The following is a 13,374-nucleotide window of genomic DNA, read 5'->3' as shown; positions in this document are numbered from 1 at the left end:
AGGTTATTCTAAGATCTCTTATTTTCCTTAACCCTACTCAAGTTCAATTAATTCGTGGTAATCCTAGATATACTAAAATGACCCCCGAGGAAGTAATCGGGCATTTTGTAAGTTTTGAGTGCATGATTGAAGGCTCGAGGAAGATCAACGAGCTTGATGATCCATCTACATCCGAGGCTCAACCCGTCGCATTCAAGGCAACGGAGGACAAAAAGGAGGAGTCTACATCAAGTCGACAACCAATAGACGCCTCCAAACTCGACAATGAGGAAATGGCGCTCGTCATCAAGAGCTTCCGCCAAATCCTCAAGCAAAGGAGAGGGAAAGACTACAAGTCCCGCTCCAAGAAGGTTTGCTACAAGTGTGGTAAGCCCGGTCATTTTATTGCTAAATGTCCTATATCTAGTGACAGTGACCGAGGCGACGACAAGAAGGGGAGAAGAAAGGAAAAGAAGAGGTACTACAAGAAGAAGGGCGGCGATGCCCATGTTTGTCGGGAGTGGGATTCCGACGAAAGCTCAAGCGACTCCTCCGACGACGAGGACGCCGCCAACATCGCCGTCACCAAGGGACTCCTCTTCCCAAATATCGGCCACAAGTGTCTCATGGCAAAGGACGGCAAACGGAAGAAGGTTAAATCTAACTCCTCCACTAAATATGAATCTTCTAGTGACGATAATGCTAGTGATGAGGAGGACAATTTGCGTTCCCTTTTTGCCAACCTTAACATAGCTCAAAAGGAAAAATTAAATGAATTGGTTAGTGCTATTCATGAAAAGGATGACCTGTTGGATTCCCAAGAGGACCTTCTTATTAAGGAAAATAAGAAGCATGTTAAGGTTAAAAATGCTTATGCTCTTGAAATTGAAAAATGTGAAAAATTATCTAGTGAGCTAAGCACTTGCCGTGAGATGATTGACAACCTTAGGAATGAAAATGCTAGTTTTAATGCTAAGGTTGATTCACATGTTTGCATTGATTCAACTTCCAATCCTAGAGATAATAATGATGATTTGCTTGCTAGGATTGAAGAATTAAACATTTCTCTTGCTAGCCTTAGAGTAGAAAATGAAAATTTAATTGCTAAGGCTAAAGAACTAGATGTTTGCAAAGTTACTATTTCCGATCTTAGAGATAAAAATGATATTCTACATGCTAAGATTGTTGAACTTAATTCTTGCAAACCCTCTACATCTATCGTTGAGCATGTATCTATTTGCACTAGATGTAGAGATATTGATGTTAATGCTATTCATGATCATATGGCTTTAATTAAACAACAAAATGATCATATAGCAAAACTAGATGCTAAAATTGCCGAGCACAACTTAGAAAATGAGAAATTTAAATTTGCTCGTAGCATGCTTTATAATGGGAGACGCCCGGGCATCAAGGATGGCATTGGCTTCCAAAGGGGAGACAATGTCAAACTTAGTGCCCCTCCTAAAAGATTGTCTAATTTTGTTAAGGGCAAGACTCCCATGCCTCAGGATAACGAGGGTTACATTTTATACCCTGCCGGTTATCCCGAGAGCAAAATTAGGAGAATTCATTCTAGGAAGTCCCACTCTGGCCCTAATCATGCTTTTATGTATAAGGGTGAGACATCTAGTTCTAGGCAACCAACCCATGCTAAGTTGCCTAGAAAGAAAACTCCTATTGCATCAAATGAACATAGCATTTCATTTAAGACTTTTGATGCATCTTATGTTTTGACTAACAAATCCGGCAAGGTAGTTGCCAAATATGTTGGGGGCAAGCAAAAGGGCTCCAAGACTTGTGTTTGGGTACCCAAAGTTCTTGTGTCTAATGCCAAAGGACCCAAAACCATTTGGGTACCTAAAGTCAAGAACTAAACTTGTTTTTTAGGTTTATGCATCCGGGGGCTCAAGTTGGATACTCGACAGCGGGTGCACAAACCACATGACTGGGGAGAAAAAGATGTTCTCCTCATATGAGAAAAACCAAGATCCCCAAAGAGCGATCACATTCGGGGATGGAAATCAAGGTTTGGTCAAAGGTTTAGGTAAAATTGCTATATCTCCTGACCATTCCATTTCCAATGTTTTTCTTGTTGATTCTTTAGATTACAACTTGCTTTCTGTTTCCCAATTATGTCAAATGGGCTACAACTGTCTATTTACTGATGTAGGTGTCACTGTCTTTAGAAGAAGTGATGATTCAATAGCATTTAAGGGTGTGTTAGAGGGTCAGCTATACTTGGTAGATTTTGATAGAGCTGAACTCGACACTTGCTTAATTGCTAAGACTAACATGGGTTGGCTCTGGCATCGCCGACTAGCTCATGTTGGGATGAAGAATCTTCATAAGCTTCTAATGGGAGAACACATTTTAGGGCTAACAAATGTTCATTTTGAGAAAGACAGGGTTTGTAGTGCATGTCAAGCAGGAAAGCAAGTTGGTGCCCATCATCCACATAAGAACATAATGACGACCGACAGGCCACTGGAGCTCCTGCACATGGATCTATTCGGCCCGATCGCTTACATAAGCATCGGCGGGAGTAAGTATTGTCTAGTTATTGTGGATGATTATTCTCGCTTCACTTGGGTATTCTTTTTACAGGAAAAATCTCAAACCCAAGAGACCTTAAAGGGATTCTTGAGACAGGCTCAAAATGAGTTCGGCTTAAGGATCAAGAAAATAAGAAGCGACAACGGAACGGAGTTCAAGAACTCTCAAATTGAAGGCTTCCTTGAGGAGGAGGGCATCAAGCATGAGTTCTCTTCTCCCTACACACCTCAGCAAAATGGTGTAGTGGAGAGGAAGAATAGAACTCTACTGGACATGGCAAGGACCATGCTTGATGAGTACAAGACTTCGGATCGGTTTTGGGCCGAGGCGGTCAACACCGCTTGCTACGCCATCAACCGGTTATATCTACACCGAATCCTCAAGAAGACATCATATGAACTCCTAACCGGTAAAAAGCCCAACATTTCATATTTTAGAGTCTTTGGTAGCAAATGCTTTATTCTTGTTAAAAGAGGTAGAAAATCTAAATTTGCTCCTAAGACTGTAGAAGGCTTTTTACTAGGATATGACTCAAACACAAGGGCATATAGAGTCTTTAACAAGTCCACTGGACTAGTTGAAGTCTCATGTGACGTTGTGTTTGATGAAACTAACGGCTCTCAAGTAGAGCATGTTGATCTTGATGAGATAGGTGAAGAAGAGGCTCCGTGCATCGCCCTAAGGAACATGTCCATTGGGGAGGTGTGTCCTAAGGAATCCGAAGAGCCTCCAAATGCACAAGATCAACCATCCTCCTCCACGCAAGCATCTCCACCGACTCAAAATGAGGATGAGGCTCAAGTTGATGAAGAAAAAGATCAATCAAATGAGACACCTCAAGATGACGGCATAGATCAAGGGGGAGATGCAAATGAGGAAGACAAGGAGGATGAAGAGCAACGGCCGCCACACCCACGAGTCCACCAAGCAATCCAACGAGATCACCCCGTCGACACCATCCTCGGCGACATTCATAAGGGGGTAACTACTAGATCTCGTGTTGCACATTTTTGTGAACATTACTCGTTTGTTTCCTCTATTGAGCCACACAGGGTAGAGGAAGCACTCCAAGATTCGGATTGGGTGGTGGCGATGCAAGAGGAGCTCAACAACTTCACTAGAAATGAGGTATGGCATTTAGTTCCACGTCCTAACCAAAATGTTGTAGGAACCAAATGGGTCTTCCGCAACAAGCAAGACGAGCATGGTGTGGTGACAAGGAACAAAGCTCGACTTGTGGCCAAGGGATACTCCCAAGTCGAAGGTTTGGATTTCGGTGAAACCTATGCACCCGTAGCTAGGCTTGAGTCAATTCGCATATTATTGGCCTATGCTACTTACCATGGCTTTAAGCTTTATCAAATGGACGTGAAAAGTGCCTTCCTCAATGGACCAATCAAGGAAGAGGTCTATGTTGAGCAACCTCCCGGCTTTGAAGACAGTAAGTATCCTAACCATGTCTATAAGCTCTCTAAGGCGCTTTATGGGCTTAAGCAAGCCCCAAGAGCATGGTATGAATGCCTTAGGGATTTTCTTATCGCAAATGGATTCAAAGTCGGAAAGGCCGATCCTACACTCTTTACTAAAACTCTTGAAAATGACTTATTTGTATGCCAAATTTATGTTGATGATATTATATTTGGGTCTACTAATGAGTCTACTTGTGAAGAGTTTAGTAGGATTATGACACAGAAGTTCGAGATGTCTATGATGGGGGAGTTGAATTACTTTCTAGGATTTCAAGTGAAGCAACTCCAAGAGGGCACCTTCATCAGCCAAACAAAGTACACTCAAGATATTCTAAGCAAGTTTGGAATGAAGGATGCCAAACCTATCAAGACACCCATGGGAACTAATGTGCATCTCGACCTCGACACGGGAGGTAAGTCCGTGGATCAAAAGGTATACCGGTCGATGATAGGATCTTTACTCTATTTATGTGCATCTCGACCGGATATTATGCTTTCTGTATGCATGTGTGCAAGATTCCAAGCCGACCCTAAGGAAACTCACCTTACGGCCGTAAAACGAATCTTGAGATATTTAGCTTATACTCCTAAGTTTGGGCTTTGGTATCCTAGGGGATCCACATTTGATTTGATTGGTTATTCGGATGCCGATTGGGCGGGGTGTAAAATCAATAGAAAGAGCACATCGGGGACTTGCCAGTTCTTGGGAAGATCCTTGGTGTCTTGGGCTTCAAAGAAGCAAAATTCGGTCGCTCTTTCCACCGCCGAAGCCGAGTACATTGCCGCAGGTCATTGTTGCGCGCAATTGCTTTGGATGAGGCAAACCCTGCGGGACTACGGTTACAAATTAACCAAAGTCCCCTTGCTATGTGATAATGAGAGTGCAATCAAAATGGCCGACAATCCCGTCGAGCATAGCCGCACTAAGCACATAGCCATTCGGTATCATTTTCTTAGGGATCACCAACAAAAGGGAGATATCGAGATTTCATACATTAATACTAAAGATCAATTAGCCGATATCTTTACCAAGCCTCTTGATGAACAATCTTTTAACAAACTTAGGCATGAGCTCAATATTCTTGATTCTAGGAACTTCTTTTGCTAGATTGCACACATAGCTTATTTATATACCTTTGATCATATCTCGTTCATATGCTATGACTAATATGTTTTCAAGTTTATTTCAAACCAAGTCATAGGTGTATTGAAAGGGAATTGGAGTCTTCGGCGAAGACAAAAGGCTTCCACTTCGTAACTCATCCTTCGCCATCCCTCCAAGCAACTCTCCGTTCTAGGGGAAGAAACCATGAGCATCAAAGAAAAGGATGTTGTCTTTGGGGAGAAAGTAAGAACCCAAGGCAAAAGGACCGGACTTCGTCTTTGGTATAATCTTAACTCATTTATTTATGACCAAAGAGGAAGATAGCACTTAGAGGGCTCTAATGATTCCGTTTTTGGCGATTCATGCCAAAAAGGGGGAGAAATGAGCCCAAAGCAAAAGGACCGCACCACCACCAATTTCAAAAAAAACTTTCAAAAACTTAAGTGTTGAATATTTTCAATTGGTATCCTATTGTGTTCAAAAGGGGGAGAAAGTAGTATTTCAAAATGATATATCAAAACCCTCTTGAACACTAAGAGGAGGATCTCATTTAGGGGGAGTTTTGTTTAGTCAAAGGAAAAGCATTTGATATAGGGGAGAAAATTTCAAATCTTGAAAATGCTTTGCAAAATCTTATTCATTTGCCTTTGACTATTTGCAAAAGAACTTTGAAATGGATTTACAAAATAGTTTGCAAAGACAAAACATGTGGTGCAAACGTGGTCCAAAATGTTATATAAGAAAGGAACAATCCATGCATATCTTGTAAGGATTTATTGGCTCAATTCCAAGCAACCTTCACACTTACATTATGCAAACTAGTTAAATTATGCACTTCTATATTTGCTTTGGTTTGTGTTGGCATCAATCACCAAAAAGGGGGAGATTGAAAGGGAATTAGGCTTACACCTAGTCCCTAATTAATTTTGGTGGTTGAATTGCCCAACACAAACAATTGGACTAACTAGTTTGCCCAAGTGTATAGATTATACAGGTGTAAAAGGTTCACACTCAGCCAATAAAAAGACCAAGTGTTGGATTCAACAAAGGAGCAAAGTGGCAACCGAAGGCCCTCTGGTCTGGGAGCACCGGACTGTCCGGTGTACACCGGACAGTGTCTGGTGCACCACCGGACAGTGTCCGGTGCACCAGAGGACTTCAACGCGAACTCGCCACCTTCGGGAATTTCAGAGGCACTCGCGCTATAATTCACCGGACTGTCCGGTGTACACCGGACAGTGTCTGGTGCGCCAAGGAAGAGCGGCCTCCGGAACTCGCCAGCTTCGGGAAACGCCAACGGCTAGTCCGCTATAATTCACCGGACTGTCCGGTGTGCACCGGACTGTCCGGTGCGACTCCGGAGCAACGGCTATCTCCGCGCCAACGGCTACCTGCAGCACAATAAATGCGCGCGCAGCGCGCGCAGAAGTCAGGCGCGCCCATATTGGCACACCGGACAAGGAACAGTGCATGTCCGGTGTGCACCGGACACCCAGGCGGGCCCACAAGTCAGAAGCTCCAACGGTCAGAATCCAACGGCAGTGATGACGTGGCAGGGGGCACCGGACTGTCCGGTGCGCCATCGAGCAGACAGCCTCCCAACGGCCACATTTGGTGGTTGGGGCTATAAATACCCCAACCACCCCACCATTCATTGCATCCAAGTTTTCCACTTCCCAACTACTACAAGAGCTCTAGCATTCAATTCTAGACACACCAAAGAGATCAAATCCTCTCCAAATTCCACACAACGCCATAGCGATTAGAGAGAGTGATTTGCTTGTGTTCTTTCGAGCTCTTGCGCTTGGATTGCTTTCTTCCTTCTTGATTCTTTCATTGCGATCAAACTCACTTGTAATTGAGGCAAGAGACACCAATCTTGTGGTGGTCCTTGTGGGAACTTTGTGTTCCAAGTGATTAAGAAGAGAAAGCTCACTCGATCCGTGGATCGTTTGAGAGAGGGAAGGGTTGAAAGAGACCCGGTCTTTGTGGCCTCCTCAACGGGGAGTAGGTTTGCAAGAACCGAACCTCGGTAAAACAAATCTCCGTGTCTCACTTGCTTATTCGCTTGGGATTTGTTTTGCGCCCTCTCTCGCGGACTCGTTTCTTTATTACTAACGCTAACCCCGGCTTGTAGTTGTGTTTATATTTGTAAATTTCAGTTTCGCCCTATTCACCCCCCCCCTCTAGGCGACTTTCAGCGAGGGCCTCGGCGTACTCCACGCACTCCACGTCGCATTCGAATGCGTGCTTGTACGTGGGGCCAACGGTGATGACCCCGTTGGGGCCCGGCATCTTGAGCTTCAGGTAGGTGTAGTTGGGGACGGCCATGAACTTCACGTAGCATGGCCTTCCCAGTACCGCGTGTGTGGCGGAACTTCCCGAATTATTCCCACTTAAGTGCCTAAGCCCCGCCTTAGAGGCTAGACCACACTTAATTGGGAATAACCCGTCAATTCCTCGGATCTAGTCCGACACGGCCACTGACAGGATCAAGTACCACAATCTCACTCGAAGGTGAGTCACAGAGCAAATACAATAAAGCATAAAACCATACATGTCAGAGTATTAAATTATTACATCACCATCATCATCATCATCGGAGTTTTTGCAAAAGTAACCATCATTGTTCGAAGTGCAGCGGAAATAAACTAACGGTAAATAAATAGAGAGATGGGGAAGCCTGTCCCATCACTCCTCATGCTCCTCCTCAGCCGAGGCAGGGTCCCACTCGACAGTCCAACCCGGTGGCAAGATGGACGGCCAAGTCACTCCAGCAACCATTTCCTCCAGAGAACCTGTAAAAATTATGCCACAAGCAAGGCTGAGTATACTAATACTCAGCTAGACTTACCCGGTGTGAGGAGTCTACTCCTCTACCTCTAGACATGCAGCTGTTTGGCTGTGGGGTTTGGTTGCCAAAAGCACTAGCTGAGTTTCTAAATCAAGTTTTAACTTTGTCAAAATTAAGTGTGACTCTCTTAAGGCTAAAGATGTACTATCTATTCATACATAGTAGCAAACATTTTAGCAATCAACATCTTGTATCATCTCAGCACAATTCCACTTGTTACTCAATGTAGCAGCATGGATCAAGCAGTCTCATTAGCTGCGAGAAGCAGACGATTCGAATCGAGTTTTTATCCTTGCAAGGTAAACCTAAACACACGACATGCAGGGGCACTCCGTCCCCACACACATCAACCGTCCCCATCGATTCCCCGTCAGCAGATCAGGGCTCGCCGCCTTGGCGTACAATGCCTCACTGACCCCGACTGGCCGTCGTGCAGTGACCGCACTTGTACCCACCATAACCGGAATGGGAGACCTCATCTCAGGTCGCGTGAGGGGATATGTCCACTGCCAGGTTCACTCAGGTACTAGGCTTACCGATTTACCATATTTCTCGGCATGTGCTTAGTACGTTCAAACGCTTGACTCACGGTACCACACCTTAATCCTTATTCAAATTTTTATCTCGTGAACAACCAATCCCCATGGATTGTTGCCCACACCCAACATCAGTACGATATGAAAGTGGGTACAATCAATGTCCTGACCTCGCGCGAGTGCTAGAAAAATCACTCGTCTTCTACCGAGATCCTATTTAATAAAGCAGCTACTCGACCTAGCATACTAGTATTCATCTCAATAGGGTTCCTGAGATCATGCAACTAGGGTTTCAAACAATTCCTACACCTAAGTGCACAATCAATCCTACAATCATTAAGTGAAGTAAAATAGCATAAATAACAGGTTATGCATAAAACCGGGGCTTGCCTTCCAAAGCAGTGGCAGACAGGTCCCCTGGTGCAGGCTCGGGTGCTGGATCCGGGGCTACCTCCTGAGCAGCTCCTTGCTCCGGCACGAGGATGTACTCTCCGTCAGCAAGGTTACAGTCTATCGAGATGCAATGAACATGTATGTCATGATTATGCAAGATTTAATAACATTAAGCTAAAAGAAATTAAGTCAAGAAGTAACTTAGGGTTTCTTGGTTATGTGGGGCTTCTAGTGGTATATATACATATACTTATTACCTTTTAGGCTTAGGTTTTCTTTTAGGATAACATAGTGGATTTGTATCGTCTTTATAGATTTCAGTGGACAAATTTACAAGGGTTTTAAGATGACATTAATTACCACTATTCATTTCCCTTTTCTTAATTTCTACTTAGGGTTTCTAGGGTAGGTTTGAACTATGACAGGGGTTTAATATTTTCCAAAAATTCTGTAAAAATTACAGTGGGTTGTCATTTGCTATTATAGCTTGTTTTAAGAATTTGAAGCTTAAAGTACAAAGGCTAGGCTTTAAACAAAAATAACAAGAGTTATGCAAAATGGGCCACTTTACACTACATCTCTTAGTTAGGGGTAGGTTCTGTCCTAAAGGTTATTTTTGCTGGCATCCCATAGTAATAATAGGCTTCTGTGCTAAAAATCACAGAAAACTAAGGGGTGGTTATTTAGTTATGATTTTCTTAATTTTAATGTCAAAAAGGCACTTTCTACTACATTATTATTTGAAAAATGTCAAACAGCAGATTTAATATTTTTCCTAAGTTTTCATTAATAAAACATTAGTTATCCCAAGGGTGGGGGTGTTTTTACCTTGGGGTTATTTTTGTAGAGTTTTTCTAAGTTTCACTTGTTTTATTAAAACAAAAGGGATCCTACTTATTTTATACTAAAACAGGGTATGATATATTTTTCCAGTGAACTACCTTAAATAAGTATCCTAACAAAAATAGAGGGGCTCTCTGGTTCATTGTTTAAATTACATTTTCTATTTTTCTTATCCTTAAGCATATTATAGAATAAGGGGTAAAAACTAACTTAATGGAGTGGACAGAGAGGTTTAACATTTTTATTTGGGTTAGTAGGTAGATATAAACTTCTCAAAAAATTTCTAACCCCAGTCAAATAGCACAACTATTTTTCTTTCTATTATTGTGATTTTGGCTAAAACTAACATTAAATCAGAACTTAAAGTTTTCTACAGTACATAGGGGGTTTTATATTTTCTTAAGTAGGTTACATTATTTAGAGTCTGACAAAATTGGTTTGACCAAATTTGGATGAACTGAACAGAAGTTATGGATTTTCAAAGTTTCTGTTCAAATTAAAAACAGATTTAATAAAGGTTTTTTGGAAAAACAGTTTACACCGAGGTCCCTGGGTTTAAACTAAATCAACCTTCGCAAATCTACCCTCGCGCCACTATTCCCCTGTGTCTCTGACACTTCACAAAACCCCCTGACCTTCTCTCCCTCTCACCCGCAGTCCTTCCCCTTATGCAAACAGTAACCGCGGGAAAGAAAAGGGTGGTGCGGCTTACCGGTGGCGAGGGAGGTCCGGCGAAGGGTGGGGTTGGCTCGGGGAGACTCTGGCGGTCACGTCGAGGTACGGCTTGACGTCGGGGATGGCCGGAATCGCCCGGTCCACGCGCGCAGGCGGGTGTCCTCGTCGGCGGCGAGTGTACCGGCCAAACCACGGCGAACTGGTTCAATCCAAGGGCACGGTGAGCTTCACGGGGTAACGTAGCAACCGTGTGCACAAGGAATCGAAGGATGGTTGAGTGGATTACCCGGTCCACGTACTCCGGCGGGGTTGAGAGTTCCGGTGAGCGTGGACTGGCCTCTCCGGCGAAGCAAACTCCGATTCCTCGCTCGGGGAGCTTCACGGAGGGGTGCACAGTCTTCTCCGAGGGCTGGACGGGGTTGGGAATGGCTCTATTGGCCGGTCTACGGTGACAGAGGGATTGGGCGGCCGCGGACACGCTGCGCACGGGCAAACGGCGGCGAGCTATACTCCGGTGAGGTTTGAGGGTGCGCGGAAGAGTGCAGTCGAAGCCTGGGAGGGCTTTATAGGCGCAGGCGCGGGCCATGGCGCTGGCTTGGCTCGGGCGCGGCGCTGGGCATGCGGGGGCGCGCGCGAGCGTGCTCTGGCGCGGGCAGGAAGCGTCGAACACGTGGAGGTGTGTTTCTTCCATTGTTCAAACGTCTCCAGAGATCGCAAACGTGCGAATCTTGCCATGAATCCGGTGCAGACCTCTTCCTGGCACCTAGGGCTATCTCACATGTGTGAGTTCCAATGGAGGATACGCCCTAGATCAGGAGATAGACGGGCGCCAAATCTGTCTTGTCTCACTGCCCACACCGCGACAAAACTGATGCCAAAACCTATCAAACGTCAAAGTCTCGGTCTCCACTTTTTCCAGGGGGTGCCTTAGGTGGTATACCACATTTTTGGTATAGAACCTAAGTGGTTTTGGTGCCATCTTCAAGGTGAACACGGTTGGTCTTTGGATTATGGTTAGAATTTGACTTAGAGGGAAAATAGAGAGCTCTAGCTCTCTCTCCACTTGGAGATTTGAATTGGGGTTTCTCCAGGGGTCTTTTTGCAATATTTCCCTCCCCTAATTGATGGTTATAAGGTTAGTTAAGGTTTGGGTAAAAATTACTCATGCTTTGCACACTTGTTCACTCTCTTTCCCCTCTTACCTAGGGTTTTGGGAGATAGGGTTTAAGAGAGGTCTAGGGTTCTTCTCCCCTCTTATCCCAGGTAGTAAGTGAGCAAGGATTAGAGTAATGCTTCTTAGGTCATTGGCAACTTGATTAGCACATGGTCTCCAAAGTTCTTATGTGTTGCCCTAAGCCTTTACCCCATATAAATCACAGTCCTTAGTGCCAAGATGTGCTCTAGCCATGGTAACACCTGGGGTGTTACAGCCCTCCCCCTTAAAGGAATCTCGTCCCGAGATTTTAGGTAGAGTCCCTTGGAGGGTGCTTGAAGGTGTGCTGGTGTTATTTTTCCTTTATACTTAAGTTTCTCTTATTAACTGCTCTTCGAATGTCATCCTCTTTGCAACTTCAGAAGGAAGCCCTTCTTAAGTTAAATCCACAACTTAGACTATCCTTGTTATCTAAGTTTTTCTTATAATTGAATTCAAAGGGCAGGTGGGGTGGGGTTTTGGGGTTACGTACCGACTCCTTTGGGCAGAAAGTCGGGGAAGCGAGAGCGTAGAAAATCCTCAGTCTCCCATGTAGCTTCTTCTGCTGAATGATGACTCCACTGAACTTTATACATTCTGACCGACCTTGCCCGAGTTGATCTTTCCTTTTGATCTAATACCTTGACGGGGTACTCTTGGTAGGACAAGTCTGGTTCTATCTCAATGTCTGGTTCCGGTAACACTTCAGTGGGTAGGCGAACACCTTTCCGCAGCTGAGATACATGGAACACATTGTGAACTGCTGACATGTGAGGTGGTAATTCCAACTGATAGGCTACAGGTCCACAACTTGCCTTGATCTCATAGGGTCCAATGTAGCAAGGGGCTAACTTGCCCTTAATCCCGAATCTCTGGACACCCTTGGTGGGTGATACCTTAAGATAGACATGATCTCCCACCTCAAACTGTAGAGGCTTCCGCCTCTTATCATGATAGCTCCTTTGCCTGGCCTGAGCAGCTTCTAGGTTCTTGGTAATAACCCTGACCTTTGCCTCTGCCTCGAGTACCAAGTCTGGCCCAAAAATTTCCCTTTCTCCTGCTTGAGACCAATTTAGTGGGGTCCTACACCTTCTCCCATATAAGGCTTCAAAAGGTGCCATCTTCAGACTGGACTGATAGCTGTTATTGTAAGAAAACTCTGCCAAAGACAGACACTTGTCCCATCCCTTTCCATAGTGTAGTGTACATGCTCGCAACATGTCTTCCAAAATCTGATTCACCCTTTCTGTCTGGCCATCTGTTTGGGGGTGGTATGCTGAGCTTCGGATGACATGGGTCCCAAGTGATTCTTGCAATTGTTCCCAAAATCGTGCCACGAATGGTGCCCCTCTGTCCGAGACTATAGTCTTAGGTATCCCATGCAGACGAATTATTTGATCAATGTAGATCTCTGCATATTTCTCTGTCCTGTGGGTGGTGTGCACTGGCAAGAAATGCGCAGTCTTTGTCAATCTGTCCACGATAACCCAAATAGAATCATGGTGCCTGGAGGTATTGGGTAATCCCACTATGAAGTCCATGCAAATGTCCTCCCATTTCCAAGATGGTATGGGAAGGGGTTGCAAAGGGCTTGCTGCCTTCAAATGACTAGCTTTGATTCTCTGGCAGGTGTCACACTCGGATATGTACTTGGCAATTTCCCTTTTCATTCTAGTCCACCAATATAAAGATCTGAGATCATGGTACATCTTGTTGCTACCAGGGTGCATGGAGAATTTGGAGAGGTGAGCTTCATCCAGTATCTTCTTTCT

Source organism: Zea mays, chromosome 2 (assembly GCF_902167145.1).
Source record: "Zea mays cultivar B73 chromosome 2, Zm-B73-REFERENCE-NAM-5.0, whole genome shotgun sequence".
Taxonomy (NCBI): Eukaryota; Viridiplantae; Streptophyta; class Magnoliopsida; order Poales; family Poaceae; genus Zea; species Zea mays.
Note: the sequence above shows the minus strand (reverse complement) of the source record.